The 26,683-nt window shown below is 38.0% G+C and overlaps 1 long non-coding RNA gene across 2 annotated transcripts; it reads left to right on the plus strand.

The window, feature by feature from the left end:
• The first annotated feature begins 17,072 nt into the window (after positions 1 to 17,072).
• LOC130455409 (uncharacterized) lies at positions 17,073 to 24,270 on the plus strand. Of its 2 annotated transcripts, XR_008913362.1 has the most exons (5): positions 17,073 to 17,666; positions 18,036 to 18,145; positions 19,517 to 19,875; positions 21,465 to 21,658; positions 24,105 to 24,270. It is a non-coding gene; the product is annotated as an uncharacterized LOC130455409 (long non-coding RNA). The 2 variants fall into 2 exon arrangements; XR_008913361.1 differs by having other exon boundaries at positions 17,073 to 18,145.
• Positions 24,271 to 26,683: the final 2,413 nt, after the last annotated feature.

Raw genomic sequence — 26,683 nt, forward strand, 5'->3', positions numbered from 1 at the left:
AACCTTTCCATTGCTTTCTTTTCATGTCTGAAATCCACTCACTCCTTACTTTCAGCTCTCTAAATCCTAACTTCCTTAAAATGGTAGCTAAAGTGCTATTCCCTGTATGCTTCCACCAGGACAATCCCTCTGATTCTCCATGCTCTCAACTTCTTAAAATCACTTAAATTGTATTAATCATTAAAATAATAAATTCTATATTGTATTGTTATATTTATTATTTTAATGATTATCATTTGACCATCTTTAATAAAAACAGCTTATTACATCCAAGTGCAGAGCCTTATGGCATAGTATGATAAAATTCCTTACAGATGGACAGAAAAGAGTGTATTGGCAATCATTAATATAAAAAATATAACAAGATATAACATCATTTTATTGATGATCATTAACATAATGATAAATATAATAGCATATTGTAAAATAGACTACATAATATTATCATGCTACATATTATAATGTATTATACCATATATTGACTATCTAAAGATTTACTGTGTTTTCAGCTTTAATAACCTAAAATTGTCAAGCTTTAATATCTTAAGGCTTTAGGAATGCCCTGTGTGTTGCATTATGATATCTGTGTCTCCATGGTATCCAATAGGCTAGAGATTTAAATTCTTTGAGGGCAGGAAGTGTTTTATTCTTGCCATTGTTTGCTCGGTGCCTAGTACATAGTCAACACTTAACAAATTCTTGTTGAATTAGATTAATATAACTTTTTTTAAAAATTCTTCAATGCTTTCTGTCTTCCAGTCAACACTTAACAAGTGCTTGTTGAATTAAATTAATATAATTTTTAAAAAAAATTCTTCAATGCTTTCTGTCTTCCAGTGGCTCTAGTCAATCACCAAAAGATTATAGCATGGTGAATGTGAAATTTGAACACTACACCTCCTCAAGATTACATGTCCGGATCCAGTATTCTTCTGTTCATAAAATAGGAACTATTTTTGTCATTAAATGATTGATTCAGAATTTCGTAGTGTATTTTCTTTGCATACATATATTTTATACATACTTACATGGGTATGTCATTTACTCCTATAGAATGTAAGCTCCATGAAGGTAGGAACTATTTTATTTGTTGGTTTTCTAAATTCAGGGGCCTGATCCAAAAAAGTTTGAGAAATTCTGGCTCATTATGTGATTTGCACCAGCAGAATGTAAGTTCCTCAAAGTCATGGAGGGACTATTTCAATTTAGAATTTGTATTCTCAGTGCTTAGCAATGTCCTTGGCATAAAGACATTTAATTAATTCTTCTTTGTTTATTGATCCATGGAAGGAGTATGCCAATGTTGGAATGCTTAGGGGAGGAAATGGCTGGACATTTTAAGAACCCATGGATGGTTCTGATGAGGCTGTCTAGTATTACTATATTTTCTCAAATAGTCCCTGAAGAACTCCTTTCAGCCAATGACTGATTTTCACAATGATATGGTGAGTTCTTACAAGGGGCAGGGGGGAACAAGTGTTGCGGCTCTCAATTTCTTTGCAGTTTTGCTGTTTCTTTCTCATATTCAGTGAACCAATAAAGTCTGGGATGATTCTCCTAGAGAGCTCAGTTTGTCATTTTTCATATTTTGTGCCAAAGCTGACAATTTTAGTTTTCAAGGAAACAACTCTCCTTCAATGAATAAAATAAAAATAGGTGGTGGAGGGAGGCAGAGGATGACCCAAGCACACTTGACAGAGTATTGAAATAAAAAACAAGTTGCCTTATTAACTTGCTTTTTTTTAAGTGTTGTGCAAAAATTTCCCTCTAGAGAGGTACCTACCCATCCTTCTCTCTCGCATCTAAAATTATGATCTATCCAAGATGGGATCTGTTATCAGTCACTTGAGAAATGATTTTGTTCCTGCCATGATATTGAGAGATGGACTTAACAGAACTTTAAGCCATTTGGCAGGTGAAAAATCATGAAATGGCATCTAGGGAAGTCCAAGATATTCTGGATCTGCTTTATGCGCAAAATTTTTCATTCTAGTCAGCAAGAGCGATGGCCCTTCAAGGTTGCTCCCCTGGTAGACAGATTCATTACTGCTGAACTCTCCTGCAATGCAAACATTGGAAGTGTTGATGGTACTTATTGGGTGACCATTAAGAAAGTGTTGGTTGTAGGATTTCTGAAATTGCACAGAAACATTGAGACATACTTCTTAAAGAAAGATACCTTCTAAATTTACATAGAAAAAGGAAGACCATTTTTTATGGTTGTTATTAACTGTAAACTCCTATAAATGACTGCTCAAAAAATGATGTTGGGAGAAATGAGACATGTTTCTGAAGTTGAAGGTCATAGAAAATGAATGTCAGGGAACACTAGATCTAGCACTTCTGTTTATCTTCTCATAATGATGTATGGGATGAAAAATATTATTTTCTATTGCATCAAAATCAAGCAAAGGTGATTTGTGATCAAAATAGTTCACATATCTATGAATTTAGTATATTATCCAAACATATAAATAGCAGTTGATAAAGGTACCCCCCCCCAAAAGAAGCAATCAGTTGAAATTGCTTCTGAACACTAGGAAAAGAAGTCTGACTATGTGACAGGGGGTGGATTGGGAAGGGATTGACCCTCAACACAAGAGTGAAAATGTTGTTCTTTTAGCCATTGCTCATTGAAAATCTCTGATCATGGTAAAGGAAGTCATCCATGGTTGGAATGAGCTTCCCATGGTTTCTCTAGTATAGCCCATAGCTACTATGTCATAATGGTCCCACATTTTCTGTCTCCTTCCTTTCCATCACTGGCTGAAGGTATAATTTGGAGACAGAATGGGCAAAGCTGTGATAGGTCTAGATAAGTAAGCTGAGTCAGTATAATAAACATGGCAATAATATCTGTTAGTTTACTGATTTAGTGCCATATCAATCAGACTGCCAAAGAATTATTTTATAGAGGTAAAAAAAAATAACAAATTCATCTGGCAGAACAAAAGGTTAAGAATATCAAAGGAATCAGTGAGCAAAAATACTAAGGAAGGTAGTCTAGCTATACCAGATTTCAAGCTATCTTACAAAAATGCAATAAATATCAAAACAATCTCATTTAACTAAGAAATTGAGTGATACATCAATGGAAGGGATCAGGTATGCAAAACACAGAAATAAATAACTAGAGTAGTCTGGTAGTTGGTAAACCCAAAGATCCAAGCTTTTGAGGTAAAAGCTCACCATTTAACAAAAATTGATGAAAAATTGTGAAAGCACAGTTTGAAAGAAACTAGGCATAAACCATCATCTCATACCATACATCAAGGTAAGATGAAAACAGATAAATGATTTAGATAATAAAGGTGACATCTTAAGTAAATTAGGGGAATATGGTAATAGGTACCTGTTAGGACTATGGATAAGGGATAAGGGAAAAATTTATAACCAAATGAGAAATAGAAGGATCAAAGGACATAAAATGGAAATTCTAACTACATGATGTTAAAAAGTTTTTGCACAAATAAAACTAAATCAGAAAAAATTGAAGGAAAATGGGAAACTGGGGTGAGGAGACTACAAGTTTCTCTGATTAAAAGCTACATTTTTCAAATACAGTATATTGAGAACTGAGCCAAATTTATAAATATCTAAGCCATTCTCCAGTTGATAAATGATCAAAGGGTGCAAATAGGAAATTTTCAGAAGAAATCAAAGCCATTAAATATCACGTGAAAAAATGCACCTAATCACTATTGATTAGAGAAATGAAAATTAAAACAACCCTGAGGTACTACCTCATACCTATCAGGTGGGATAACATTAAAGAAAAGAGAAATAACAAAAGCTAGAGGGAATATGAAAAAATTGAGACACTAATGGTCTTTTGGTGATGTTGTAGACTAATGCAGCCATTTCTGTAGAACAATTTGGAACCACCCATCCAAAGAGATATAAAACCATTTCTGTTATTTGACCAAGCAATATCACTACTAGATCTGTATCCTAAAGAGAGGGGTAAAAGAATCTATTTGTTCAAAATATTTGTAACAGCTCTTTTTATGTTGGCAAAGAATTAGAAATCAAAGCAATGCCTTTTAAATGAGGAATGACAGAACAAGTTGTTGCATATGACTGTGATGGGATATTGATGTGTTATAAGAAATGGTGAGCACAATGCTTTCAGAAAAACCTTGAAAGATATATGAACTGATGCAAAGAGAAGTGATCAGAACTAGAACATTATATACAGTAGCAACAATATTATGATGATCAACTGTGAAATACTTAGCTACTCTGATCAAGACAATGGTCCAAAATAATTTCCATTGATCTATGATGAAAAATGCTATCTATCTCCAAAGAGAGAGAACTAATGAATTATGAGTGAAAATTGAAGTACACTTTTTTTACTTTATTTTTCTTGGGAGATTTTTTTCAGTATGGATTTTCTTTTGTAACATGGCTAATATAGATATAAATTTTGCATGACTTCACATGTATGATCAATATCAAATTGTTTACCTTCTCAAGGAAAGAGTGAGAGAATTTGAAACAAAAAAATTTTAAAGTATGTTACATTTAATTTGGAAATGTTTGAAAAATGCAGGGGAAAAGAAACTGTGGTGTCCACAGTCGAACACAATATACTAGATGGCCAGAGGCCAGTGAAGACCATTAGTGAAAAATATCCCTCTTCCTATTGATAGAGAGTTGCTGTATCACAAGTACTGAAATTATCAGAAATGACAGATGTGTTGTTGGGCTCTTTCTTTTTCTTTATCTGGACTTCTTTTTTAGAAGGGAAGATTTGGGAAAGGGAAGGGAGAGGCAGAGAAAATGGAAAGTGGTAACTGTAAAAAAAATTCTATAACATTTATTTTTAAAATAGATCTATATAGAATATGTCATCAAAATTTTGATTTATGATCTAAAAGTATAATATTGGAAAGGCTATAGTACCTAATTCTTCTAATAGACTCCCCTTGAAGACTTACAATTCTAGATATTTCACTATCCATCAAAACAGTCCTTTTCATATTTTAACAACTTCAATCCTAGAAAATTAGTCTTTAAATTGAGAAGAAATTTGTCTCTTTAACTTTTACCCATCCATCATGCCTCTGCCCTCCAGGACCAAGGAAAACAAATAAAATCATGTTTCTACATGATGAACCTTCAGATATTCAAAGACAATTATCACATCCTCCCTAAGATTTTCTTCTTTTCTTCAACCTAAATATCTCTTGTTCCTGCAGCCATTCTTAATTTGGCAAGATTTCAAGTTCCATCACTGTTCTGGTCTCTCTCTTCTGGAAACATTACAACTTGTCAATGTCAATTCCAAAAAATGGCACCCAGAACAGGATAAGATAAAATCAGAAAAGTCTCACCTGGGCAGAGCTCAGTGCAACTGGCATATCCTTTGCCCTAGATACTTTATGTTCTATTAAAGCAGTTTAAAGTCACATTTCCTTTTGTGGTTTCCATATTATACTTCTAACTCATATTGACCTCGTAGCCCCACTAAACCCCTCTATTCATTTTCACATGAATTGTTTTATAGCTCATTACTTGGGCAGTTCATGTTTCCCCCCTATTAAATTTTTTCTTGTGAATTTCAGTCTATCACTCTAACATTGTAAGATTTTTTTTTTTTAAATTCTGACTCCACCATTTAAAGTGCTGGAAATTGTTCCCAATTTCATATCATCTAAAAAATTGGTAGGTGTGCCAACTACACCAATAGCATTGGTTAGGCTATTCAATGGAACAGGGTCAAGAACAGAGCCATGCAACTCTTCCTTAGAAACTTCTTACAGGTTGACATGGACAAATTGACTACGGTCTCTGGATTCAAGCATTTAATCAGTTCCAAATCTGCCTAACTGCTATCATTCCATTTTTTCATAAAGATATGATGAGATAATATTAAATACCTTGTCAAAATCTAGCCATGCTGTGCTATGTCCCCTTCATGCCCCCACATGAATAAAGTCTATTAATACTATCAAACGAGCTGTTATCTGCAAAGCTGTCTGGTACTAGCTAAGAAAGAAAGCAGTAGATCATGGAAAAGTTTATCTATATAATACATAGTGTAAAAATGGAGATTTGAACCCAAGACTTCAATCCCCAGAAGTCCTTGGCAGTTCCCAGAATTCCCTATAATCTCACAAAAATCCCCACCTGGGTCGAGAACAAAATGGGTATTTAAACTGGCTGTACCGCCTACTCTGTCTCTGCTTCCATTTCTAAGCACACGTGGCCCTCAAGACATAGTAAGTGAATTGTGAATGGGCTAGTGCTCTAGGCACGTGCCTTCTTATTTTGTATTTCTTTATCCTTGATTTCTAATAATCTTTAATAAACCTCTAAAAATATAATATTTTTAGTAGAGAAACTAATTTAATTTTTACAATAGTAGCAAATGACCAAAGTTATTTAATGTTGGATCAACCAAAGATTCAAGCTTTTGGATACAAGAGAGCACTATCTGACAAAAATTGATAGCAAAAATGAAAAAAACAATGTATTCCAGGGACTTGTTATAGACCAGTATCTTACACCCTAACCAAGATATACATAAAAGGTATTACCATTAGCAAATTAGAAGAGCATAGAATAGTCTACTTGTCAAATCTATTGATATGGGAACAATTTATGACCAAACAAGAGACAAGAAACATAGGGTGTAAAATGGATAATTTTGATTATATTAAAATAAAATAAAATAAAATAAAAAGTTTTGCACAAACAAAACCAATGTAACCAAGACTAAAGGAAAAGGAGAAAGGTAGGGGAAATTTTTTATGAGTAACTCTAATTTCTCAAATATATAGAGAACTGAGTCAAATTTGTAAGAATACAAATCATTCCCCAATTGACAAATGGTCAAAGGATATGAATGGGTTATTTTCAGATGACAAAATCAAGGTTTTATATACTCACATGAAGAAAATGCTCTAAATAAGCTCTTAGAGAAATGCAGAATTTAAAACAATTCTGAGGTACCACCTCATGCCTATCAGATTGAACAATATAACAAAAAAGTAAAATAACAAGTACTGGAGGAGAAGTAGGAAAATTGACACGAGTGCACTGTTGGTGGAGTTGTGAACTGATCCATCATTCTGGAGAGTGATTAGGAAGTGTGTCCAAAGACTTTAAAATTATGCATATCCTTTTATCTAGCAATAGCACTACTAAATTTGTACCCCAATGAGATTTTTAAATGGGAAAAGGACCCATTTATATAAAAAATATTTATAGGAGCTCTTTTTATAGTGGCAAAGAATTGGAAGTTGAGGGGATTCCATCCATTGGGGAGTGCCTGAACAAGTTATGGTATATGATTGTAATGGAATACAGAAATAAAATAAGAAATGATGAGAAAATTGATTCCAAGAAAAACCTGGAAATATCTAAATGAACAGATGCAAAGTGAAGTGATCAGAACAAGGAGAATGTTGTCCACAGTATCAATAATATTGTAAGTATGGTTAACTGTGAAGGACTTAGCTACTCTGATCAAGACAATGATCTAAGACTTTTTTAAAGGACTCATTGGTCTTGAAGATACGTGTCTTCAAGTATTTGAAGAGATGCACCACAAAAGAGAAATTAGGTTTATTCTACTTGGCCCCAGTGGTCAGAACCATGAGGAACAGGTAGAAACTGCAGGACTAGCTTTTATCTTGACATAAGGAAAACATTTCTAACAGTCAAAGCTACCCAGAAGTAAAATAAGCCATTTCAGGAGGGCATGACTTCCCATTTAATAGAAAGCTTCAAGTAAAGACTGGCCAAAAGGAGGCACGCTAGTAAGGGATTGAGATGGCTGCTGAAGTCAATTACAGTTCTGAGATCCCATGATTCCCTACTACCATAGCACTAGGCAAGGTCATCCAAATCCCCATTCTTCCGTGTTGAGATCTGAAATTTCTGAGAACTTTAGCTTTTGTGCTCTGGGCTACTTCTCAGATTCCATGTGACTAAGACTAATCAATTCTGGAAAGCACTGCCTGAGCATTCATTAAGGCCATGCTAGAAATAACAATACAATAAGCAAAATGACTGCTTAATGTTTACACGAGTAAATAACAAAGAAGGAAGTCAGGGACCAGAGGGCTCCTCAATTTTGTATAGAAGTGAGTGTGATACTTCCTCTGATGGAGAATAATAATAACATTTATTTTTGTTTCTTATATACCTTTTAATATATTATTTATTTTGTTTTTAATATATTATTTATTTATTATTTATTATACTAATAATAAATAATGGTCATATTTATTAAACATTTTAAGGTCTGTAAAGGGCTTTGCATACATTATCCTATTTTATTTCCACAACACTGAGAGGTAGGTGGTATTATTATACTTATTTTACAGATGAGGAAATTGAAACTTAGGGCAGTTTAGTGACAAAACTAACAAATGTCAGGCAAGATTTGAACTGATGCCCGCCTGGCTCTAAACCAAATACTCTCTCCATTGCAATTCTGTGTCTCTCGCTGTACCGTACTGACTCTCAGGGTTTGAGGACACAGAAAAAGTGTCCTTCAGTGCATGGCAGGTGTGTGATCACACATCCTCTACTGACAGGCTCCTAAGCATAGAGATTTTTCTCAAAATAGACTGGTACCTGAATTGGCATGTATCGAGGACCCACAGTTTGGGTATATCATGGCAGCACCCCTCTATGCCTCCCCTGCCCCAGTTCTGTTTCTCCATTTCAATTTCTCCTCGTCTCCCAGTTGCTTAGGAATATTCTAGAGCTTAAGGCACTGTGAACCCAGTTAACTCCTCATGACAATCCCCATCTCTTCTACTTGTTTCTTTTTCTTGTTTCTCAGTTTTTCATCTCTTTCCATCCAAGCTCAAACTGCCTAACGTACTCCCATCCTAACAGAAGACGGTGGAGATTCTGTTATTCTTGACTTTCCCAGATGAATAGAAACTTTCCTGCTTTGTCCTTGTGTGCTGGAGACCTTTGAGGATAGCTGGCCCCAACACAGGTCACAATTAAAAAATCCTTCCTTTATTCGCCTTAAAACTGGTGTTCTCTCTTCTATTGTTCAGCTCTAATTTCTCATATAGATATCGTTTTTGCACAGTTGTTTGCGTGTTGACTCCCCCATTGGGCTGTGAGCTCCTTGAGCCTTTTGACCTTCTTTTTATCCCCAGCTCTTAGCACAGTGTGTGGCATACAGCAGGCACTTAATAAATGCTGTTAACCGACCAAAAGTGAATTTTAAAAACATCACGAGGGTTCTGAGGCAGGAGCAAAGATCTCTAGGCAAGGAGAAGGGATAAAAGAAGGATTCATAAAGAAGGTGGCATGTGAACTTGACCTCAAAGGGTTGGCAGGATTTTGACACATTTTTACATTTTGGGGCATTCCAGCTCTAGGGCACAACAGGAACAAAGACCCTGAGGTTTGTAGAAGTGAATGGATCCAGACTTCTGGGTCACTTCTGCAACAAGATAGTGGAATGGGCATTTTCCCCCACAAACCCCACAACCTCTTAAAGCTCTCCCAAACAAAAGTTAGTGACTCGACTCAGAGCAATTTCAGCTGTTCCTGTGGTCTGAGATGCTGAGAATCTGAAAGAAGGTAAAAAGTGATCTATCTTCCACACTAAAGAAGTCAAGGTTGCGTGCCCAGACCCAAGGACCAGGCACAGGATAAGCCAAAACCTGCCCCACAGCTTGGTCTCCTTTCCCTTTCCCTCTTTCCATTGCTGTGGAGATCCCAGCTCCAAACAGCAGAAGACAGCCAAGACCATGAATAACAGCTGGGGCTGCCACAGCCTTTCAGATGCAAAATCCTGCCAGGGCAACAACCCCAGGGCACCCTACTGCACAGCTCCGAATGGCCAGTGCCAAGGCAAAACGAACTCTGAACTGCTGGTGCCAGGACAAGGAAGTTGGGAATAGAGAGGATGATGGGACAGGTGGCCAGGACAGAACAATATACATGGAAGGTTGTATATTACTCCACCAAGCTTGAGAGAAGAGAAGAGCACTTCTGGGATAACGAGGGCCAATTCTGACCACTCAAAAGTCTACCAGGGTAGAGAGACCTTGGCTGGTAAACTGCGAATTTCCCATTGTGAGAGAAGGTTGAGACACTTTGAAATCCAGTTCCCTTGGAAACCATTAATGAAGATGGAGACAGGAAGGGAATCATAAGGAAAAAAAGGGTTCATGAAATGAGGAATGGGCTGGTCTGGCTGCTGCATTGAGAATGTGAAAGGATAGAGAAGGTAGAAAAAATAGAGTCAGATTGAAGAGGGTCTTTAGTGCCAGCCTGATGACTATTTATGAAGAAAGCATTTGCTTTAGAAGATGAATAGTGCAGTCCAGGTTACTAAGAGCATATGTTGCTGACTTAGGAGAACAAATTCTCTTTAGAGGCTTCAGATTCTACTTCCAAATGAGGCTTTATGGTCCATTTAAATGGGCTCCCTACTTGAAAAACTTTATTAGTGATTTGAATTACTGTAAATGCCAAGTAAAATAATGAAGTTACATTTATTTTTTAAAAGATTCTGTAGTTCCCTCAGGTTGCAAATTCTGCCTTCTCTTCTCTATGGTTGGTTCATCTTAGTTGAGTTTCAATCAACTTTATCCAGATGGTTCCTTGGACAAGTGATGAACCACAGAATCCCATCTTTCTTTCTTTTTTTTTTAATAGAGTCTATTAAAGGACTAAAAGGCATCATGGCCTAATGGATAACTAGCCTCAGAGCTAGAAATACATGAATTCAAGCCCTACCTCTGATACATACTAACTGTGAGACTCTGGACAAGTTATACAAACTCTTAGTGCCTCACACAGATCTTTAAGACACTACGTTGAAATTGAAGACTGTTGCTCAATGGTGTACCTCAATGGGAATTCCATATACTAACATCACAGGCTTAGGATGCTATTTAAAATGCCAGAAAATTCCAATCTTCATGGGTTCTAAGCATTTATTTTGTGACAGTAAATTGTTATATGATGGAGGACTTCTTGAACAGACTTCGAATGGACCAGGAATTCCTTAGAAATAGTGGAATTCTTCAGGTACTGCCATTTGGGGAGTAGATTTTCCTGACTTTACTGAGTCCTAGAATATTATGAACCCTTCTCAGTGAGATCCATAGTAACTTGAAAAAGGTCACACTCAATAATCACATGGAGAAAACAAAAAGAATACATACTCAGGTGATAACATGAAGTGCAGGAAAGAACCTATATACATCCATTGTACCAAGGATCATAGATCCAAAATTGAAGGTAACTATGGAGCCAGTCTAGTCTAAATTCCTCGTTATATTTATGAGGAAGCCTTTTCTCAGGTAGGTTAAATGGTTACTCAGTCACATATGTAGCAAGGAACAGTATCAGGATTTGAACCCATGCCCTCTGACTCCAAATTCAGTGACAAAATTAGGAAATTATAATGGTTACATTTGGACTCAGGTATATCTCCAAAACTAGTGAATTTTTCACTGTTCTTTGAAGTTAAGTGACTGAAAGACAAGATAGGCACACACTAAGCTCCAAATTCTGTGCAAGCCCATAAGTCAGTCATATTGCAAATCAAAGCCTCATATCAAAACATATAGTGGTTGAACTTTCCTCACCTTGACTACACTACATCGGTTCTTTGTCCCCACTTTTCTTGTTATAGCTTCAAGGATGAGATCAGATCATGGGCACTGATTCCTCCCAGAAGCCCTTAGTAAAGAGCATTCCAAAATCAGCCTCAGTTTCCCAGGTGTTCTCAAAGTACCCCTCTAAGATCTCATTAAAAATACTTAAGTGTTCTTAAATACACCTTCAGGGTGACTGGAGTGGGACAGGTAGGAGAAAAGAGGGAAGTTAATTCTGCATGCACAGAGTACAAAACAATGGTCAGAAACTGACAGGGGGCAGATTTATAACATATAATTCTTTCAAAATGAGACTTGCAAATTAAATCAATTGAATGCTGACTGTTCCCAGCCATTCTAATGTGAGCACTCCCCACCATGTTAATTGAAATGGTGTGGAAGGTACCTTAAATTCTGGACAATCATTTGATTCTAGGACAATCGACCCGTCCTGTATTTATATGAGCACTAAACATGGAGAGCCAGTTCTAAATCTCTCCAGATACTATGTTGGATGCTAAAGAAACTGGTCAGCTGTTGGTGAAATGCAAACAAGGGACGTTATTTTTGTACTGTCTAAACAAGAGTCACAGTTCTCTGGGGAAAGAAGCTAGTTCTTTGCTCCAAACAAAGAAAGATGTCTGAAACACTCAAGTAGATTTCTTACTGGCTGGGGTGGTGGGAGAAAGGATGGAGTGGAATTGCATCCTTAGCTTAGCAAGAAGTGCAGGGGCTTCTGTACCCTACATTTGAAAGCTGAAAGTAAGCCTCAGGTTTCACTTTTCTTTGCCTGATCTGCTAGGAATTAGTACCTTCCCCTATGGGGTTTCCTTCCATCTACTCTGTTTAGATCTCAGATAGATAGATAGATAGATAGATAGATAGATAGATAGATAGATAGATAGATATAGATATAGATAGATATAGATATAGATATAGATATAGTTATTTATGTGTTTTCTCCTTCATTAGAATGGGAGTTCCAATCTGAGGACTACTTTTTTCTTCTCTTAATACCCTCAGCATTTAGCAAAGTGTCTGACACATCTTATGCACTTGAAAATAACAACAACAACAACAAAAACCTTGTCTTTTGTCTTAGAATCAGCACTGTGTATTGGCTCCAAGGCAGAAGAGTGGTAAGGGCTAAGCAATGGGGGTGATGTGACTTGCCCAGGGTCACACAGCTAGGAAGTATCTAAGACTAGTTTTGAACCCAAGACCTCCCATCTCTAGTCTTGGCTCTCAATCCATTGGGTCACCTTGTTGGTCCCTATATACTCTTAATAAATGTCAACTGACTGATTGACTCACCATCATTCTCTTTCATATCCAATCAATTGCCAAATCCTCTCAATTTAACTTCCAACTTATCTCTACTATCCATTCCCTTCTCTCTGCTCATATGGCTATCTTCCTAATTCAAGTCCTTATCACCCTTTATCTGTCTCTCCTCTGAGAAGCTGACAAGTTGACATTACTAACAATCTATATCTCACTTACATTGCATGGGGCAGTAGTAGAAGCCTGGGATCTTAGAAACTGAGTTTGAATTCCAGCACTACTACTTACTATAACTCTGGAACCTTTTGGGGGGAACCAAGATGGTGGAATACAAGCAATAACCCAGCTGAACTCTCCCAAAATTCCCTTCCAAACAATTTAAAAATAACTCCTCAAATCAAACATTAGAGCAGCAAAACCAACAAAGTATCAAAGTGAACCATTTCTCCAACTTAAGAAAACTTAGGAGGTTGATAGGAGAGGTCTACAAGACTGGCGTCAAGGCCAGTTTGGAACATACTTAGCAGCAGGCATCACCAGTAGAAGCAGCAGGCCTTGGAGGTTATCTTTCTGAAAGAAATCCCAAAATGAAATCTCCTGGGAATATTATAGCCAAATTCCCGTGCTCCCAGGTCAAAGAGAAAATATTGAAAACAGCCGGAAAGAAATAATTCCCATATCATTATTAGGATGATTCGGAGGAGGCTACATATATAGAGGGCATGAGTATGAATTGATAATGTTGGTATGTTTTCAAAAAAATAAATGAAGGAGAAGGAAGAATGTACACGGAAAAGGGGGAAGGGAGAAGTAATATTGGGAATTTTTTCACATAAAAAGGGTGTGCAAGGAAGAGCTTTTCTAGTGAAGAATAAAATAGAGAGCAATGCTTAAATTCCCTTCTCATTGGAACTGGTTCAAAGAGGGAAGGATATACACATACTCAGCTGGGTTGAGAAATCTACTTTATCCAATAGAGAAATAAGCAAGGAAGGGGATAAGAAATATGGGTTGGGGACTGGGATGATAAAATGGAGAGATTAAGGGGAAAAGTGGCCTGAAGCAAAATGGACTTTTGAGGAAGAAGAAAAAAGAGAAGGAGAAGGAGAAGCAGGATAAAATAGAATGGATGGAAATACCCAGTAATTATGACTAAAAATGGGATGAGTTCACCCATAAAAGAGAAGGGGACAGTGGAATGGATTAGAAACTAAAATCCAACAATATGTTCTTTACAAAAGACACATGTCAAACAGAATCCACACAGAGAGTTAAAATAAGGCTCAGCTAATTAAAAAAAAAAGCAGAAATAACAATCACGATTTCAGACAAAGCAAAAGGAAAAATAAACCCAATTAAAAGAGATAAGAGAAAGTACATTTTGCCCAAAAGGCAACATAGACAACAAAGAAATATCCATAAAACTTGTGACAAGTTGCTCTGATAAAAGCTTCATTTTTAAATATATAGGAAATGAATCAAATTTATAAAAAATAAAAAGTTTCCCCAAGATACCCCTCTGTCAGTCCAATGTTTTCTCTCTTGCCCAAGAATGCCACCAAACTGCACCTAGTGGGCATCTACATTAGCTCCAAAGCTGATGATTGAAGAGGATGTGCAGAAAACCAAGGATCAATATGTGGAGAAGTTGGAGGTCGGGGAGAGGAGGAGTTCAAAGAAAGTCCTCAAACCATTGATTGTCATATTGGCCTGGCAGTCAATGGAAAGAGCTCTCTTACTGTCTATGTGATCTTAGACAAGTCAATGTATCCCTCAGCATTTTTCTTCCTTTGTGGTTAAAAAGAAAGGGATGGAGTAGATGCCCTTTAAGGTCCCTTCCACTTCGAAATCTATGATCCTTTTATTAAGGACAAGAGGACCAAAAGAATCCATTCACAGAAGAAAAGCTTCTATTCATACCAAAATATTCCTAGCAGCCCTTTTTCCAGTAGAAAATGAAAAAAAAAGAAAATATAGAAAAAAAGTCAACACCGAGTGCCTAAAGAATATCCCAACAAACTAAAGTATATGAATACAGGAGAATATTATTACACTAGGCACAAATAGGAGCAATTCAGAGAAACATGAGCACAATAGATAGCTGCCAATGATCATTTCCGGCTTCACACCTTCCACCTTTGTATTTGGGATTCATATTTTTCTATTTTATTGAATCTCAAGGCCTATAGTCTGGAGGCAAGCATGACAATACATTCAGTAAAAATAGAAGAAAAACTAAACCAGGAAAGACCTCAATGAACTGACACATCTATTCATCGATGCCAGTCAAGTTATTTCTTTTTTTTAAACCCTTATATATATACTGTATATTATATATATATGTATATGTATATGTATATGTATGTATATGTATATGTATATATATGTATATATATATATATATATATACTGACAAAGAAAACAGAACCTGGGGGAAAACATGTACAATGGCTTAGCTCACCTAAATGAATATGAGCTCAAATGGGCTGAACACAGGGAGAGAGTCAGACATCTGGGAAGAGACTCTCCCCACTCTCTCTCAGCCTATTTTAGTTACCATATTTTTTCAGTTCCCTCACTTGCAATCAATCAACCAATAAACATTTATTATACTTGTAATATAATTACAAATATGTTATCATTATACTTGAGGTGACATCCACAGATGCTTATTACACTATGACAGAATTTCAGGAACCAATTACATAATGTTGGAAAATAACAGCAGCCTATAAAATAGTTGACTTGATTCATGTCACTCTCTTCTTTACAGAGACGGGGAACAATGGATGTGGAACACTGCATGTACTGTCAGATTCCGTTGATGAATTGATTGGGGATTTTTTTGCTGAACTACATCCTACCCCCATTTCTTTGTTTATTCTTTATTCGTAGGAATGCCTTTTTGGGGACAAAAGAGGGAAGAGACGAAGTCAAGAAACAGTCAAGAGACGAAGGTGATGTAAAAAATTTTTAAATCGCTGTTTTAAAGGGGGAAATACTATCAGCTTTGTCTCATGCTCCTTAGTTCTCTTAAGACAAAGATGTTGCTCCCAGTGCTCCTAATGATTCGTATTTAGAGGAACTCACTCCATCTGGTTTTGGCTAATTGTGCTAGCCTTTGGCAAAGATCTCAGCTCTGGCATACTTGATTCAGTGTTTTGGATCCAGTGTGGTGGGTCCGTAGGGCCTGATGCAACCTTTAGCATCATTTTCAATCTGAACAAAATCACAAAATAGTTCGTGAAGATGAGATTGAGACCATAGGCTTTGTTGTCATTCATCCTTCATTTTCAGAGAAGAATAGTGACATAATTGGTATATCTGGACTTGCCTGTGAATTGGATTTAAGCGAGACAGAGTTGCCCAAAGCTGTCAGTCTCATCCTCTTCTCCAGGCATCAAAGTCCATTGGCAAAACAAAAATCAAGATGACTAGTGATGGCTTGGGTTGCAGTGGATGACCTTGGCATTGTTGATGTCTGATGAAGCTCTAAGCACTCCATAGACCCTGATTCAGCTGCCTTCTTGATCTTGGAACAAATCGTTATCTACTCATAGCGTGCACAGTGGCCATACTTTGGTAAAAGCATCTCTCCAGATGGGCTAAACCAGGTTAAGGTAATCAAGAGGCCTCAAGCCCATTGGTGAGTTAGGGGGATGTCTACCCTGAGCATGTGAAGACCTTCTCTGGTGTCATGGGATCATTCATAGATGTAAAGCTTAAACCAATAATCTTTTTATTATCTCCCTCTCACTCAGCAAATTATGAAGTGGTATATTAAAAGGAAAGTATAGCAGACGCTACCTAAATAGAGGTTATTTCAGTTAATCATTTATGTTATTGTCATTATATTAGATTATATTATTGTCACATATTTCATACATTTCAACCGTTTCCAAGAAGCTAGTCCTCCCTTGGTAGAAAAGATCAGGTCAATTTTATATAAAGGGAACCAAAGTAATTGAAAGCAAAAGGTTCTTTGCATATCTAAGTGTCTTTGTTCACACATGAGTTCATCTGGATGAGGTCCTTCCAGTATGAAACTTCCCTCCATCAATGCAGAGGAGCCAATTGATTGTGACATAGTTTTAGTGATCTACCAAGAGCATTATGAGAGTAAGTGGTTTGCTCATAATCACATAGCCAAGATATATCAGAGACTGGACTATCTCCAAGATAAATCTCCAAGATGAGTCTTCTATCTACCACTTAGTGATTCCTCGTGTCTCTGAGCAACTCTTCATGACCCCTGATCAAGCTTTTGCCTAAAATACAATATGTTTATCCCCAAGAAACAGTCACATAACATTGAATCTTTACTCTTAGCTCATCTGTGGGTCTTTTCATTCTGATGACAATGAATAAAAGCTAGAATGAAAAGAAATGAAAGTAGCACCTCAGTGGAACACTAGTTGGGTAATACTGGATATCAATCAATGACTTCGGCCTCATCTTCATTGTTTACTTGGAGGAGGCAGATCTCAGGACCCAATCTCCTTCCATAGCACTTCTAACTCTCCATCTCATTATGCTTCCACTGTAAGGAAATGGAGCCCAACTCCCAGCCACTCTTGGCTTCTCAATATCTTCAAATGTCAGTGAGAGATAAAATATCCCCAGGCCATCTCCTCCTGGAATCAACAGTCTCCATCAGTGGGGATGCTCAGAAAAGGATGATAATTTCATGGCAGGAAGCCACTTAATCAGACTGTCCTTCATGTCTGTCAATAAGAAGAGGCAATTTAGTGGTGTGTTTGGGTCTGTAGCACAACTCTACTCTGCTAAGTATGTTCTAATTAAGTTTTAATGATCTAATGCTGAGAGAATGCCCCATTATGTATGACCTGATTCTGTGAGATCTTTGATTTCCCAACCCCCTCTGGAGACCTTGCTATTAAGTCACAATTTGTTAAGCTTCACTGAATCATGCCCTGGGACTCCACATTTCAGCTCTTGGAGATGTGTAGGAAGTCATACATAGGAGGTTATCTTCTGCCTGCCCTTCCTCTATCCAGATTTTTGCTTTTGCATTTGTCTCTAGTCAAAGTCAATAGGAGGAGTAACTAGACTCGTCAATCCCTTTGACCCTGACTTATCCTCTTGGCCCATATTTTCCCCTATACCCTGTTTGTTGCTTTTTATCCTTGGCACTAGCAATTTCCACTGCTCTTCATGACTCTTCCATTCGCCATGCCACATCTGGAAATTGACACCTGGCAGTCACCTCCAGCACCTTCTGCTTCCCTGGTTGTCCACCCACAGGGGTAAGAGTACCTCATCTCATATTCTATACAAGTCCTCTCTTTGAATCAGCTGATAACTACAGTTTCACCAACTGAACTGCTACCTCCATAGCTGGTTCAGAGTTCCTGCTACCTCCCCTTCCCAGATTGCATTTAATATGCATGGAAGCAACCTCCCATCTTTCCTGCCTGATTATGCTGGCCCACTTAATCAGATGAATGAAAAATTTCTTTCTTTTGCTAGCTAATTCATTTTTGCAAATGAGATTTTGAGTCTGATGGGGTGGGGAGAAAGCATATATCAGAAACCACCTCCCTGACAGAAACAGAGAATTCGATTGTCCATTTAATCAAGTCCTAAAAGGAAACTGTTCTTTTCCTTCCTTCAATTCAATTTAATCCAATTCCTATTTATGAAGTTCACACTGGCCTTGGCAATGGGGCTATAAAACAACTATGGTAACTGTCCTTACCCTCAAAGAGCTTACCTTCTCCTGGGGGAAACAATATATGCAAAAACTAACTTTGAAAAAAGATATATATTTATGTATCATTTATAGAAGGTATAGAAATACATACAAAGTAAATATAAAGTAATTTGGCTTGAGGGTGACAGGAGAAATGCTAACTGGGAGATTCTTGCCCAGACCTAATTTTTTTCTCTGTCTCTCTCTGTCTCTCTCTCTGTCTCTCTCTGTCTCTCTCTGTCTCTGTCTCTGTCTCTGTCTCTCTCTCTCTCTCTGTCTCTCTCTGTCTCTGTCTCTGTCTCTGTCTCTCTCTCTCTCTCTGTCTCTGTCTCTGTCTCTCTCTCTCTCTGTCTCGCTCTCTCTGTCTCTCTCTCTCTCTCTGTCTCTCTCTGTCTCTCTCTGTCTCTCTCTGTCTCTGTCTCTCTCTCTGTCTCTCTCTCTCTTTCATATACAGTAGGGCTCCTTTATCCACATTTCACTTTCCAAAGTTTCAGTTATTCTGGGTCAACTGTGCAGCTCCAAACTTTGCCTGGGGCAATAGCCTGCCTCACCTTACCCCACCCTTCGACTTTCACTTTCACTAGTTTTTAGGGTTGGAGGAGAGAGAGGCTGTGGAGCTTTGAGCAGAGGGGAAAGAGTGGAAAGAGCACATATATATGAGATCAGATCGGTATTTGCTTAAATCATGGTTTCAGCCATCCCCAGTAGGAGTATCTTCCATGGATATGGGGCCCTACTGTATGTATTTACATACCCAGTTGATTCCAGTAATTATGTTCTATAATGTTGCCATGAGCGATAAATTAGAGAATACGGAACCCTGGCTTCTAGGGGAAATCCCGAGTTCATTTCCTCTGAGCCTCTGGTCACAACGTTTACTTGAGCCCTTTCTGGAGCAGTCTCATGTACTCAGGTACTTTTGCAGGATGGGCCATATTAACATTGAACTCATGGCCAACAGCTCCATAACTCATGCTTGAATGAAGCCTGTCCAATACTCGTATTTTCTCTGTGAGGCACATCACAGCCTTCTTGTGGTTAGGACCACTAGACAGACTTTGGCACTATGCTTGGGGGCCATTTTGGACAGAGAAATCGCCAACAAAAAGCACAGATAGAAAGAAAAACATTTTTTAAAGGGAGTATAACGAGACCACGAACAACGTCACTTGTTTACAGGATGAGAGCTGAAACAAGAAGGCAGACCATTGCCTTCTTTGACCTCTGCTGGGAATGTGCTCCTTGAGTGACTCAACTATTTTGCTGCTCTGTGCATGTCTTCAAGTGAGTGCTAAAGCTCCATGAGTATTGACTTTGGGTGTACAAATGACCTAGAGTGAGCAGGCAAATTTGCAAATACAGAATCACCACATACTAAGGATTAACCGTATATGTCGTATACAATATGTATACTGGAGTCAGGAAACTGAGTCTCCCTGAGTTCAAATCTGGTCTCAGACACTTATTAATTTCATGACCCTGGACAAGTCACTTAACCCAGTCTGCCTTGTTTTCCTCATCTATAAAATGAGTTGGAAAAAGAAATGGCAAGCCATTCCAGTATTTTTGCCAAGAGAATTCCAAATGGGGTCAGGAAGAATCAGCCCCCACTGAAAAACAACTGAACAATAATATTATACATATATATATATTTTTTCCCCATGGCAAATTCACACTTTTTCTGCCATTTTATGTCTTAGAGAATTCTAACATCCCAAAAGGTTAAATGACTTGCCCAGGGTCACACAGCCACTGTGTATCAGAAGCAAGAGTTGAAACCAAGTCTCATTATCATTTTTGTTCTCATTTTTCTCAACTAGATAATATTCATTTCTGAGGGTTTTTGTTGTTGTTGTTGTTGTTCTTTTGTTACCTTTCTAAGGTTCCTTCACAGTGATGGACCTGGTTTATTCTTATTTTTATTTTTATTCAGTATGTTGCACACAGCAAAACTACAAGTTGTGAATTCACTTATGTCCCATCATTCAATAAGAAAGGTGAAAAGATTAGCAATTATTTTCTAGTGGTCAGTGAATTTGACCAGGAGAATTTGGGTTTTGCTCATGGCTGGTAAGTGATCCAACCCAGCAGACACCTCTTCACACAATTTTCTTTTCTGGGATTACCACTGAGGTCATTTTTCTTTGTTAATAATTCACAGCTATGTATGACAAAACTTCTGTGTCTTTAACACTATACTGGTCACTCCAGGTGCATTTGCAGCCTTCTCTCAAGCCCCTTTAAATAATGATGAGCATACGAACACATGAATTATTTTCTTGATGCAACACATGTTTATTTGACTCTGTCACCCAATTTCTCCCAAATATGTGATCAGCTGGGCTCGTTCATAAGCATATTATGTATAAGCATTCCAAAAAGAACTCTGAGGACCAAATGGGCAAAATCAAATATCACAGTAGAGGAAAATGCCCATATATGAATGGTATTTGACAGTAGAAGTTCTACACCGTACAAGCTCAGAGATCCATTCTGGCACCCCACCTCCACCCCATAGAGATGAAGACAGCTAGGTATGGCATAATGGATGGATTATTAAGTTTAGAGCCACAAAGGTCTGAGTTCAAATCCTGCCTTTAGACTTATTAACTATGTTTCCCATTAGTACTATCTCTTAGTCTCAGTTTCCTCAAATGTAAAATATGGATCTTGAAATGATGGCTACGGTCTCTTCCAGCTCAAAATCTATGATCTTACAGTCATAGATCATTCCTTACGCAAGCTAGTTGCAAGAGACAGTCAACCATTACATTTAAACTCTATTTGTAGCAGAGTACCAATGTACTCCATTTTCTATTATTAATAAAGTGAAATTTGAAGAACAGTAAGTCTCTCTCTCTCTCTCCCTTCAGCGATGAGTGCTGAAATGGAGAGGAGGATTAATTACAGAGAATATCAGTATGTCAAGGATCTTTGCTGGCACACTGATTCTTTCTGCCCAGGATCACTGGAATGGCCCAGGTTCTGATGGAAGGAAGGAAAGAGAGACAGAGTGCCGTCATCGTTGGAAGAAATGGCTATCTGTGTCCCTGGCTATTCTCCTAAGGTGAGCACAGGGCATCACTCAGTTTAATGAGCCATTTGTCACTTCCAGGAATAGACCAAGATGATGCTTCACTAATTATGTTGACCTTTTAGTAGGCAAAGATTTACAGTGTGAATACATGACCTGTTTAAAAATCATCTGTTTGCAACAGAAACAGCTGATGAAGTCGAAGGGGATTGGGGCCATTCCATTTTCATTTGTGAACAGTTAATCCTACTTAAGATGCCTAAATAAGACCAGGCTATTCTACCCATTGCAAAGTCCTCACATTTTCTTCAAGAGCAAATGCAATGCAATACAACTAGCTCTATTTTGCCTCATTCTTGCCAATCCATTTCGCTGACTCATTGTCACTTTCACTGGATTTTCTGCACTTGGGGAGTACGGTGACCAGCAAAGGGATGGAGATTGCTCTAGCTCTGTGTGCCTTAGCAACCACAATTTCATTTTCCTGTTGCCATAACAACTCTGGCAAGCACATCAAGGTCACTCAGCCCACTTTGCCTCTTGCCAGTAGCTGGGTCTCTGATGTTTTTGGTACCTCTGTTTTGTCATTTCTTTCATACGATTTGTAGAAAGAAAAAGAAATAGTCTCCCCCACATCCCACCCCCATAAAAACCCCCTCCTCCCCAGAATAGAGATTTTTAAAAGAATAATTAACTCCACCAGAGATGTCGTTTCATCTATGTGGGTTTCCCCTCTCCATGAGAAAAAAAATCATTGTCTAAATATTTTATAACTTATCTGTGTACAAATCTCCACCACACCCCATCCTCTCCTTATTTCAAGTCCTGAGATCGATCGTTCTGTCTTTGTATTTCTAGCAGCTGGGATGGTGACTGGCTGGCACATAGTAGCTGCTTACTAAATGGTTATCAATATCGTCAGAGATTTATAAACTCTGATCAATGCCAAGATCAATTATGATTCCGGAGGAGCAGGGATGAACAATCCTACTCTCCTCCTGAGAGCTGTGATAGACTCAGTGCAAAATGAGAAACACACATTTGGGGGCACAACCAGTATGGGAATTTGTCTTGCTTGACTGTGCATATTTGTCACGTTTATGGTTTTGTTATTCTTTTCAATGGGGAGAAGGGAGTAAGGAGAAAAAAATTCTTAATATTTTTATGGAATTTCAAATTTTAAAAAATGCATGCTGAAATTAATGCTGTAGACCTACAATCTATCTATGTTTATCCATGCCACCATCCTATTTGACCTCGTTGACATCCTCTCTTGAGTGTTCCAAGGGGTATCAACCCAACAACCAATGAAGCAAATACACATGTGACACCACATTGTTGTCATCTCTATTAAATTATCTCTGATGTTCCAGGCTTGGACTTAAATGTCCCATGTTCAAAAGCAGCCAGGCTTCAGTCATGGGAGGATAAGGGCAAACCATATTTAGCGAGTCTTCCATTTTAGCATCAGAGATCATAAGTCTGGCTGGGAGGGACCTCAGAGGCCATTTAAGTCCAACACTTTCATTTTGCAGATGAGGAAACTGAGCTTCAAAGAAGGGAAGTAAGTTACCCAAGGTCACATGTGTAAGCATAAGAGATGGAATTTGAATCTGGGTCCTCTGACTCCAGACCCATTGCTTTCCCAGTGTATTATGCAAGAAACTGATACAAAGCCCAGGGAAACAAAATCTAAAGAAGTGTCCTCTCTCAGACCTGTGAAGATGATGATGGAAAGACTTAGAATATTAGCTCTTATGATTACTGTTCTAATGCGCTTGAGATATATGGCGAGCATTCCACAAATGGAACACCATTATGCATAATTCTGTAACATTGTTGGTTCCTATTCTTTGGACTTTTTGGAGATACCGATGGATGAAACATGGGCTTAGAGTCAGGAAAACCTGAGTTCAAATCCTGTCTCAGACATTTACTACTGTCTCAGACATTTCATGGTACATCACCTGAAGCTTTCTCAGTGTCAGTTTACTCATCTGCAAAATGAAGGTCTTGAACTTGATGGTTCTACAATTCCTTCCAGTTCTGAATCCTTGATCCTTTACAAATGGATTGTACTAAATATCTCCTCTTCCCTATAAGAGTGAAAATTATGAGACTGGCCATAAAGTAATAATTTTATTAATTCAAAAGGTAGTAGGGGGAAAAGGTGGAAAAATAAAAGTTATATAGTTTATTTCCTTTATTGTTCCAGTTAGATTGCTATTTTGTGGCCACCATTCAGGCCACCTAGCCACACTCACATGGAAGTCCAGTCAGCAACAAACAGGGAAAAGAAGAAAATGAAATCTGTTCTTGCCTCAGTTTATCAAATCTTTTCTCCACCCACTAACTCTCACACCTCACATTTTAGGAGCCAATGATGGTTTTCTATTTTGTCTGGTCCTCACAGGGGGTAGGGGACTTCACCCAGCCCCCTATCTTGTGATCTCTCTTCTCTATTGCTGCCTTTTTCCAGGTGCTATTCTGTCCTTATGACTCAATTCACCCAATGATTTCCTTCACAAAATCAAGTTCAAGCTTGCTGAAGGTAGTCAACAGGAGTAGACATCACCTGTCAATCCCCAGACAATGGGAGGGAAGAGTAAACTTCCTTCTCACATCCCCAAACACAGACAATAAAACTGGACAATGTCATGTGTGTGTATATTTCCATAATATAATTCTATGAAAGCAGATAGATCAATCTATTGGAAAGCCTGATCCTATGTTCTACAAGATAGTGAGGTCTATATCTTTTGGTCAACCCCATGAAGGAGATCATGGGCCTCTTGAAGATCAGCACCACTAATCCCCCTCTCTAAGACACTTCCTCCCATCTCAGGATCCAGTGGAGTGTTCAAAAGTTGATTCCACAATTCTAATTCTGCTGTGAATCAGAGAAAACTATTTTGATGATAAAATTTCTGTATTGGAGGCTTCATCATTGTCCCTCCATTCTCCACCTTGACCTATGATCAAGTAATAAAAGAAAAGAAAGAATTTAGTGGAGCTAAGATTTCAGACTCTGAGCTGCCCCTCTGCTTTGGCCAAGCCCCACTCCTCCCTCCACCTCTGGACTGCCTCTTGTTATTTCCCCATCACAGCCTTCAGAAACTGCCAGGGGGAAAATGTGGCATGGTTATTCACATGGCCCAAACTGCTTATATTCAGAGAAAAGTAAAGCTGGCCCTTATTTCCCTCAGGAATGTAAAGTGTGTCTTCTCAAACATGGGTCTTTCTTGCTGAGGACCGGGGAAGAAACATGACTTCACTATTGGGGGATGGTCAACTCATGTCTCTTCCTAGAGAGAAGCCAATGGTATATATTTTATGGAGGTAATATGCTGGAGGGAAATAAGCAGAGATCAGATGCCGTGCTCTTCCACTATGACAGGGAGAGGGAGAAAAAGAGGAGGGGGCAAATATAACATAGCCAAGGATCAAAGGGAGTGCCTTAATTTTTCATTGATGAATTATCCTGAAAGCAACCCCTTACCTTTTCACAGCATCATAGACTTTTAAAAATATTTTCATGTACATGTTTCCTTTTTTATTTTTACCATAACCCAAAAGCAAAGATAATCCCCTACTTTTCCTAACCTGTAATTTTTTAAAACTCATTTTTTAAAAATCCATCTCTTCTGCCTTAGAATTGTAACTAAATATCAGTTCCAAGCAGGAAAGTGGTAAAGGTTAGACCACTGGTGTGTTGTGACTTGCTCAGGGTCAAACTACTAAGAAGTGTCCGAAACAAAATTTGAACCCAGGACTTCCCATCTCTAGGCTTGACTCTCTATCCACTGAGTCACCGTATTTCCCTCTTGAACTTATTTTAAGAAACAAAACAAAACTGTGAGTTTATTTGGTATAGGGAATTCTCAGTGAGGAAATTCTTTCTAACCATGAAGATCAGTACCTCCTTGGCAATTTCAGGCTCTTATACTTAGTTGTAACACGAATTACACATAGTCCCCATATTAATACAACATAATCTTCAATTATGCATCATCGACTTGATTTACTCCTTCTACCATCATTTTCTCTTAACCTCGAAAGGTTAAGTAACTCCTTGTCTAGGGACACCCAGTCACTGTGTGTCCAAGGTGGGATCTTGCCTTTCTGTCTCCAAGGCTAGCTTTCCCCACTTTTGCCATATTGCCTCTAATTCCCATTTTACAGGTGAAAAAAATGAAACAAGTGAAACTAGGTAATTCCATCCATCTCGTTCAGTTGAACAATTCTTTCTTAAGCGTATACTATATGTCAGGCACATGAGTAAAAAAAAGACAAATACAAAAAACATTTATTTCATTTGGGTTGTATAATTGGAACTTGAACCCCCGGACTACAATTCCCAGAACCCCACTCTCCTTTCTCACATTATGTGCTGACATAGGCAGGATATAAATTTTGTGTAGCCCCGCCTCTCATTCTTTCTTCCTGTGATCGGCAGCTGGCTGAAGAGGGATTTTGGGGAGAAGCAAGAAAACTATTCGCATGGTTTTATTTTGGTTATTATTAAATTAACTTAATTAAAATTATGTTTTTATACTTTTATTTCTTTTTTATTTCTTTACTTCAAGTGATTAATAAACTTTATAAAATATAATACAGTATTACATTAATTTAAATCCTACAGAGTCTTTATAGAAGGAGAACTAACATGTTGACTCAAATAAATTCCAAATAATTTCAGGGTTAGGGAAACACTGACAATTAGGGGTGGGCAGGAAGAGCTTTGGATAGGAGGTGGCACTCAAGCTGGGACTTGAATGGGCTTAGGGATTCCAAGAGGAAGCCATGAGGATGTGCTCCAGGCAGGGGGTACAACCTGTCCAAAGGTCCAGAGATGAGAGATGAAATGATGTGTAAGATGCTAAATACTTATTGAATGAAGGGAACTGACATAGGCAGTGTTGGCTGGAACATGGTAGGTGTAAGAGGAAGAAGTCTGCAATTATTCTAACAGGATTGGCTGGAATCTAATTATGAAGGGTTTTAAAGTTCTGGCAGACAGAAAGTACACCAGGTTAGAATGCAGGACTAATCCAGAGT

This window comes from Monodelphis domestica, chromosome 7 (genome assembly GCF_027887165.1).
Source record: "Monodelphis domestica isolate mMonDom1 chromosome 7, mMonDom1.pri, whole genome shotgun sequence".
Taxonomy (NCBI): Eukaryota; Metazoa; Chordata; class Mammalia; order Didelphimorphia; family Didelphidae; genus Monodelphis; species Monodelphis domestica.